This window comes from Ciconia boyciana, chromosome 2 (genome assembly GCF_034638445.1).
Source record: "Ciconia boyciana chromosome 2, ASM3463844v1, whole genome shotgun sequence".
Classification (NCBI taxonomy): domain Eukaryota; kingdom Metazoa; phylum Chordata; class Aves; order Ciconiiformes; family Ciconiidae; genus Ciconia; species Ciconia boyciana.
This window is the reverse complement of record NC_132935.1, coordinates 76,092,723-76,102,652: the sequence shown is the minus strand read 5'-3', so window position 1 is coordinate 76,102,652 and position 9,930 is coordinate 76,092,723.

Here is a 9,930-nt window from a genome sequence, read left to right as displayed (position 1 = left end):
AGATCTATATTATGTCACTCATCAGTCATAGAGCTGACATATAAAACTATTCAAGCTATAATTTCCTGTATGCCTAAGAGATATCCCAGGGGTTGTTCCATCTTTGTCTCTCAAGACAACCCTATTGGCATAATCAGGTTTCCTTTAGCTTTGCTGAGACAATCTAGGGGGTGAAGGTGTGTCAGTGCATGAAGTGAGATGCAGAAACACACATTTGCTCCAGCCATTTGTTCGGCTCACATTTTCATCAGGTGCAATTTTCAGTTGCTTTTTCCAAATAGAATGTAAAAATGCTAGATTTAAAACTTTTTTTGCTATGGATTATGAAGAATGAGGCACAATATATGATAATAGTGCCTTGTTAAAGCCAGAGGTTGTACTATTTTCTGCTGTGCTTGCAATGCAAAAAAGTCTATGATAAAACTGACAAATCAATAGAGGTAATGCAAATAGCATGTCACAGTAATGGATACCTGACAATTGTCTGATATGTTACTGAAATTATCCTTCAAGTCTGATGTTTATGTAGTGACTAGCAATTATAGGATTCCCTTGGGCATCTCAGATCATGTTAGAGCAGATACAGATTTAATTACCTGGCTTTGGAGAATATTGTGGTTTGTGCATTTCCTGGTATTACAAAAGAAGATGTACATCTCACATGCTGAATGTTTGCATTTCCTGGGTAGACTTCAGTGTGCCTTGTGGATGGTTTCTGCCCTCTAAGTTCAGCAATTCGAAGGCTAAATTTTACTCTGCATTAGGTCTTAGTGATGATCCACGACAAAGAAGCCGGCTCACCTGGTTTATAAACTCATAAGTGTAATAAATTTGCTCCAGCAATGCATAAAACAGTAATTCTGTTGCTGCACCACAGTTGCACACCAAATAACAGTGAAACACTGTGTGAATCAGTGTCTTCTGACACTTCAGTGGAAAAGGAAAAAAAGTATATACAATTCACTTCTGCCATTTGAAAAATATATAGTTACAAAACATTGCTTCCAGATGTAAATCTCTGCTGTATCAGCAGACTCAGAGATAGCTACTTCAAAATGAACAAGTGCAGAAGGAACATTGTCACCTCTCGTTTACATCATCCACAAAAGCTTTATGGAGTCTTGCAGATCTTCTCATATCTGTGGTCTAAGATATTTCAATCACTCAAATCACTCTGGCTTTTTTGGATCATCTGCTCTGCAGAATGGGGTCAGGATTGACCTGAATATCAGGTATATTCAATCTGACCCTTGGCAGAGTGTCACAAACATGTTCCCAAGTGAATGTTCTTCCTCTGAACAGCTTTTACAGGTTAAATGTGTGGCAAGTTCATATGGCATGTTTGAAAGTGTGGTGTGGTGTGAAGACTAGCTAGGATTACAGTGCAGTGGTGTTCAGCCTTTGGGATGGAGGCCTCCAGCTGACATCCAGTTGATAAATGGTGGCCTCAAGGCCAGCTGTGCTCAAAAGATGTAGATTTTATTATCAATTGTAAGTGTGCTTTCTGAGACAAGACTTGAGTTTTTTCAGCTGAAATGTTGCATTCAGATCAAGACAGTTGTTATGATCAGAAGTAGGGAACATCATCTTTCCAACTACCTCCCATTTTTCCTCTAGAGGTCATTAAAAATGTAAACTTTGATCAGACATCCCTTCTCTTATGCAGCTGCTCATCTGCTGCTTCGATGGATGCACCAGAGAGACTGTCTTGCTTTTTGCCAACTGCCGTGTTGCACAGCAGAACTGACAGGCAGAACTGGACACCATCCTTTTTTCTATCTACCAGACCTTGACAGCCCTTCCCACTATGCCTTCTCACTCTAGAGGAGAGAAAAGGAAAGTCTAAGAAGCAACAATCCACATTAGCTCTTAGTTTAAAGGATGCAGAGAATATCTCTAACTTGTGAAATACCCATGTTCCCCAAATGACTACAGACTATCTCATTCTTGCAGTGCTAGCACCTTGTAGGACCCTTACAGGGTTTCAGGGTAACAGCTGTGGGACACCGCTCTGCACCTTTTGAGGAATCCTCCGTCACAGAGATGGTGCACCCTGCTCTCTCTGAGTCTTCTCTCTTCCATAAACACTTTTGCAATTTTTTGAAGGAAACATTTCGCTTCCAAGCTGTAAAGGTTTTATATAACTAGTATAACATGAGTTCAGGAGCTGTTTGGTCAATAATGTGTGCAGGAAAGGCTGGATTCAGGTAAATAAAGGGCATACTCCATCTCTTGGTCTAGTGTTTTGACTGTCTAGTCTGAAGAAGTCCTGTGATCTCACAGGCTGTAATATTGTGGTGGGTACTAATTTGGTCTAAGGGTTAGACACGGAATAAAACCTCTATCACTGAAGAACATAAGCAATCAGAATTTTTTTATCAGACTTACATGTGTTTTATTTTTGACCAAAAAAACCCCCTGAAAAATTCCTTGCATTTTATTTAAATGGAAACTTCTCGGAAGGAACTGATGGTTAAAAGAAAAAATCACCTAAAGCTTTATATTAAATTTAAGTGTCTGGTTTCAAACTTTTCATAATACAACATCTTTTGGGGAGGTGAAGCTAACATAACTTTTCACAGAAAAAATCCTGATAATTATTCTTGATAATTAATAAGTTAAGAAATAAAGCTTTCAGTTTTAGTGAAAAAAACCTCAAATCTTTTGAGTAGCTGGAATTTTTCAAAAGGACAAAAAGTCATACTTGTTTATTTCTCAACAAATTAAATAAAAATGTGATATCCCTTTTTTTGTTCTTCTAGAGTTCCTTAAGACTAAGTTTTGAGCTGAGTAAAGAAGAGAGGTTAAAAGTCAGTAGCACCATTTTAAAATACAGATTAACTTTTGATATATGAGTAGCAGAATTTTCCCAAGGAGAATTTCATTCCAAAGTTTACCCTTAAGCTGAGCTCGGTGTTCATTGGAGCTTGATATTGGAAACTTCCAGAGAAAACCCAGACCCAGCATTGTGGATATGTATGGCAATTTACAGCAAATTATTTTAAAAAAATGACAAACAAAGTGAATACGAGATGTTTTAAAACAATTGCCCTTTGAGACTTTGTGTTAATAAAAGCCCAAAGCTCAAGGTAATATTTGAAGTTAGCAGAATTATGGCAACAGAAAGCAATGCTTTGTTTTTAATAAAATCTTTTGTTCTATAAGAACACTGTAAAAAGAAAATGAAGTGCCGCATATTTCCTTATTTATCGAGGTATCTTTATTTCACTAGGCTTTAGACAATTAGAAGTAAGTAGAGGTTCCCAAGTTCCTCTGCATATTATTTGGACGTTTCAGAGTAGTTCATTATTCCATATAAACGAATACTGTCTACACTGCACTTTCACTTTCCAACACAAACAAATAGGAAGCAGTAGAAAATCAATGCTTTAGAGGGATAAGTGGTAAATTAAGCAAACAGACCGATGCTTCTTTTTTTTTTCTAGAAGAAGCTCCAATCTGTGAGCTAATGCATTACAGAACTTGAAAGGAACCTCACATTTTATTATAACTTGTCTTAGAACTAAGAGCATCTTCCTTTACCCACTGGGCCCAAATCATAGGTTTAGTCTCAGGCAGAAACAGATGTCATCTCTTTCACAGACTGTAACTGTAATCAAGGTTTTATCAGAGACATTTTAGGTTCTTTATATTGTAAATGAGCTTCTTAATCCATTAGGCTGATTATGCAAAGCATAATCCAGGGCCAGCCTTTCAAAGTTCATTTTATAAATGGAACACGGCTATCTCACTTTTAAAGATTTCTGAAAAATGATTGCCAGTTCCACACATTTGGGTGCATCTCTGATGGGAAATGTAAATGGAGTTGATAATGATTGCAGAATGTCGGGAAACTGCATGAGGCTTTTTATTAACTTTGATAAGTTATACTACATGCAGATGGGCCAGTGTGCTAGCTTCATCCTTTTTTAACCTTGGAAAAAAATAAGAAGCTTTTTAACCAAGACACATGGATGGATTTTTCCTTACCAAAAAAACCCCACAACCCCAAAACCAAAAAAAACAACTCCCCTCAGGCTTTCATTTGTTGTCTTTTCAGACTTTCTCACTATGAAGATAACTTTCAGAGCAGTAATGTTGACTTGGGGTGCAGTTAACAAAGTTCTGTGCTTTTAATGTAGCATGATAACACAGATGTATTAAAAAAAATAGTAAGTGTGAAATATGTTTGCTTTAAGGGGAAAACTCCTTCTGAACTACTTTGAAGACATACTGTGTCACCCTTCTCCTTTTTCCCATCATCCATGAAATACAATACACTACACACAGACTACAGATCTACAGGCAGGGTGTGAGTGTCTGGAAACAATAAAAATCCTTTGTGCAACACCATGAGCATAGCATTCTATTCATTTTGCATGAAGAAGGTGTTTTGAGCTTGAAAGTTGATTCTTGTGGTAAGATTATTCTACTAAAATTGCACTAAAAGTCTACTAAACATATGCAATCATTTCTCTGTTTTATTTTTGTGTAATGTTTCAGACATTTTGAGTGTAAGGAACCTAAGGTTTGGGACAGTTAAAGAAGCAAAATAAGTATTCTGAGTGAATTTATAAAGAGAATTTTATCTTTCACCATGTCAAATCATCTCACTGGTATGTTTAGAAGAGCTGGAATAAAATATACTGACACATACATTCATCAGATCAGAAATGATGTTGTCCAAGGGCTGCAGTTCAATTTATGAAGACATGTAAATGAGACTAATTCAACTACTAAAGATCAGATGGCACTATTGCCTCATGTGGGACACTGGGAAAAAAAATATCTCAATTCTTCCTACCAGTGTGCATGCATGAACAAGGATAACTGTTGACACAGAGAGGTGCCCCAGAGATTACCTATATGACACTAGGTGATGGGTTTTGTGTTTTTGCAGCAGAGCTAGAATGTAGGTTATATGGCTGCTGTATCACACCAAATAAATGAAGGAAAATAAGCATTTAAGAATTTTTTTTTGCTAACTAACAACAAAATAAAAATACGGGTTCACTTTATTCTAACTTGGAGCAATTTGGCATAACTTCACTGAAGTCAAAGGATCAATCTCAATTTACAACTACAAATCCAGACCACCTAAAAGTCTGTAACTATGCCATCTCATATTAAATTATTATTCTTTAAAAATAACAAAGTCTTCAGATTCATAATTGAAGTGAAAACTTGGAGCTAAAACTTTTACATCTACAGTTTAAAAATACAGTAGAATATTAAGTATCTTGTGCAAATATTAAAAGATCATTTTTTTACCTGTTTCAGTTTAACAAAATTATGCACTGAAACAGAAAAATATTTATATTTAGATATATGTAACGACCTTTAGAGCAGCTTGGAATCACTTTTTGATTAACTAGAAAGTGCTGATTAACTTTCTCCTTGTACCATTGTATTTCAGATATATGATACAAAATTAAGGATGAGAGAATTAAAGAGAAGAAGATGTTCTGTGAAGGTAAAACAATTCAAAAAGATTTGATAAACAAATACACACAGCTAAGTAAAGTTTTGCTGTTATTCAGCTACCATTTCTCAGTTTTTGTTGGTTTCTAGCCAGCTAACATAATAGTAACAAAAAAAAACCCCCACCAGGTAAGTGCATGTTTAAATAAATAGCATTAATTTAAAGGAAATTGTAGTTATGAAACACATTTTTGCTTGAAAACACTGATCAATGGCCATGGACTTTATGATACCAGGTCTTAAAAAGATTGTTGAGACCTTAAATAAAGCACTGATAACATTAACTATATTGTTGTTATGCATTGTCCTTGTGAGAACAAATATGGAAATGATGTCTATTACTGGCCTACAAAACCTGGAAAGTAAAGGAAGAAAAAGTTTCTGAAACTGAATGTCAAGAATAAGAGTATGAAATAATGATCTAAAATGTTAGAAGAATGAAAAATGCTAATCAAGATAGTATTTTCCAAACAGGAATAACTTCCATTCTCTAAATTATAGACACATTAAAAAAAACCCCAACCAACCAAACATTTTTCATTTCAAATCTATTTATCTTTAGTAAAGAAATTAGAAAATTACTTTTTTAAAGGCCAACAATGACATAGTCAGACAAAGAGTTCCATGTATCGATTTCATGTATTTCTGCACTCATGCTCAAAAACACACACATACAAACACACACACACATACTCATGTAGATATGTGTTATGTATATATGCATTAACCACTTTCAAGGAAATTTCCTTGGTAAGGACATTAACACTGCACACCAAAAAACCAAAGAAGTGTATTTTCTATTGTATATCTATGGATACTTTTGTTTATCATATGTGCAATACATTGACCTGCAATGATGAGTCACAACTCAAGGTGATATCTCTGCTAGGATAATGAAAGTAAAAATCAAATTCATTACCTTGATTAAAGTCTACTAAAATAAAATCTTTTTTTTTTTTTTTTAAATGACTCCTCCTTTAGAGAAAAATTAAAGCTAGGATCATTTACAACCAAATAAAAAAAGACATCTGCATTACTCACTTGGTTGAAGATGCAGATTTTTATGTGTATTTGAATGTAAACAGGATTTAAAGCATTAGGCTGAAATAGAGGAGATGGGGGAAAATGATACCATGCAGCTGTATAGAAACTTTTACAGTTTGGAACTGTCAAGTTTTTCATTAACTGCCTTCACTCTATCCCAAGCAAAGGGGAGTACTAATAAATAGTACAGGAAATTCAAGATATTCTTTAAATTTTTCTTTGATCATTCTTGTGAAATGAAATGTAGCAGGTCATCCATTTGGATTAAAAGAAATACAACTGGACACATTTTGGGAGACCTCACATCTTTACAAAACACTAGGCCAGTTCATGCTTATTTTTCTATTCACATATGCAATCAGATCTTACCCCAGAATGAACAGCAGTGTCGTCCTCTTGTTTATATCACTTTCTTATCCTTTGTTCCATGCTTTCAATCTGCACGTGAAAGAGTGAAGACCTGACCTGGACCACAGGAGAGCTGACAGCTTTGTGAGTCCTATAGTAATGATTACACCCACAATGTAGAGATGTAGTATTATTATTATCATTGTTATTGTTAGCTCATCATTCATCATTATTGCAAACATGCCCACAGTCCCTCTTACTGCACTTTAAAAGCATGGAAAAAAAGAAACATCTCAGGGATATGAGGTCATAAGGTTATTTTAGCTTGTTGTTGGCTTGTAGTGTAGAAGGAAGGTTCTGTGGATCCTTATGGATTAAACTTTTATTACACAGTTGCTCTCTATAGATACTTCCAGTCCCAAAACAGGCAGCAAAAGCCAATACAGTTAAAAATGTGCTGACAGATTAAAGAAAAGCAATAACCTCTTTTTCATCCACTTCTAATTCTGCTACTTTATGTAAGCAAGAGTAGACAGCATGAGGGTTTTAAGGATGAAGCAACGTTCTGCCTTTGTGATCAACTACCTCTTTTTGTGACGTTTCCAGCAATATAAGGGATTAAGATTTTCAAAATTAACTCTCTCCCAAATGGGAAATAAAACAGAGCAACATACTTGAAAGTGTCTCTGGTACTGCTTCTTTCATTTAATTTGTATCCATTGCATTCATGCAGCTGGAAGACCTTCAGCGCTTCTCTGAAATTGTATTTTTTCAAAAAGACCTCTCCAGCAGCCTCACATTCATGATTAGTGAAAGATCAAGCAGTCCTACATCTTTTTCTCCTTCTTTCCCCACATGAAGCTTCCCTTTCTTTCCAGCCCATTTTGATAAGTATTCAGTTTACTCTGCAAGCACAAAAGCACATCGATGAATTGCATGTCTTTCCTCCTGTCTTTCCTGTATGTTGAGCTAGTTTTCCAGCCTTCCAGCTACAGGACCTTCATATTTTGTCTGGGAGAAAAATTTTGGATATGAGATACAGGACATACATACACACAAACCCTGCCCTTGACTACTCTTCCTCTTGCTAGCTGTGAGTCCTTTAGCTCTATATTAAAGACATTTTTTTGTCTCTAATAGTGCACATATTCCTAGTGAAGGGATTTAGTCCCATCATATATTCTTGAGGTCATTGACATCAGTGAAGTTATGACAGCAGATAATTTGGTTCACTATCTGCATGGGACTATATATAAATAAGAGAATGCTCAGCATGAACATGACTATCAGGCTTCAACTAGGAAAGAACTTAGCTGCAAACCTGTGTATTATTGGCCATCTGTGTCACTGCCTACTTTCTCTATGAGGAAGCTGTAGCAGCAGCTCCAGTTCATTCCATTTGTTTAGCCATCATGCATTCTGGTTTTCTTCGAGAAATTATTTTGCTCTGTATGGCACCAAGGTCCTCTTTCTAGCAAACAATGAGCATTTTTAACAGTGGTCAAAAAGGTATGTTGCAAAGTTGGGCTTATGAAGGGCGAAACATTTCAGTGAAATGTGTCGGTTTGGTGAAGCTTCCAACAGACCCATGGATACAACTAAGTGTGTCTATGATTGTAGTGCAAGCCCCCTCCTCCCCCTGAACAGATAGCTCAAGCATGATACTGCTAATAGTGCAAATGAGTTTATTCCTTGACCACACTCTCTGCTACTGTTTCAGCCCACATCAGCTACAACTTTTGGAGACAATGTCCATGGATGGTTTGGGAGATGTACATTCCAGGGACCAATATAACAGGTGGTATGAACAAGTTTTAACATTTTTATTGCTCTCCAATTTGTGTGGCACTCCATCACTATTCCATAGTATATTTTGCAGATTCAAACATACTCTTTTGAATGCCCCAAGGCATGCAATGAAGACATTCAGATTAATGCTGTAAAAAACCAGACCTACTCCACTCTGGTGGGCTGCAGTACTACTTGCATTATTTAATTCAGTAAGAAATTTTAAAATTAAAAAAAAAAAAACTATTATATTGGGTCACCACGTGTGTCCCAGGGGAAATCCAGAGACAAGAGTTAGGTAGTGTGAATGCAGTCAGCATATGTCCCTGTAGACTCAAGGCTACAGAACATTCCCTGGCACTTTATGTTTAAAGGTGCTTGTATGCATATAATTACAGTTAGAGCTTAGGGTCTAAGATCAGAGCTCTGAGGCAGGACGTGGCTGCTTTCAGGCTTTCCAAGCTCTCCATCAAAGATCTGGAAAACAGCAAAGGCTTTCTGGCCTTCTGAGCTCCCTGTCTGTCATGGTTTAGCCCCAGCTGGCAACTAAGCACCACGCAGCCGCTCGCTCACTCCCCCCTGGTGGGATGGAGGAGAGAATTGGAAGAGCAAAAGTAAGAAAACTCGACAGTTGAGATAAAGACAGTTTAATAGGTAAAGCAAAAGCCGCGCACGCAAGCAAAGCAAAGCAAGGAATTCATTCACTACTTCCCATGGGCAGGCAGGTGTTCAGCCATCTCCAGGAAAGCAGGGCTCCATCACGCATAATGGTTACTTGGGAAGACAAACACCATCACTCCAAATGTCCCCCCCTTCCTTCTTCTTCCCCAGCTTTATATACTGAGCATGATGTCATGTGGTATGGAATAGCCCTTTGGTCAGTTTGGATCAACTGTCCTGGCTGTGTCCCCTCCCAGCTTCTTCTGCACCTGGCAGAGCATGGGAAGCTGAAAAGTCCTTGACTAGTGCAGCAACAACTAAAACATCTCTGTATTATCAACCCTGTTTTCAGCACAAATCCAAAACATAGACCCATACCAGCCACTATAAAGAAAATTAACTCTATCTCAGCTGAAACCAGGACACTGTCACAAAAGGAAATATAGACAAATTAAATCTTTTTTCTGAAATATATTTTCAAGGAAAATATTCTATTAGTTCCCCTATTCAAAAACTTCTCAAATTCTGCATTACATTCCAAAACAGGTATTTTTTTTCCCCAGAAAAATTAGTTCTAATGAGTCTGTATAGCTTATTATTACACATGTA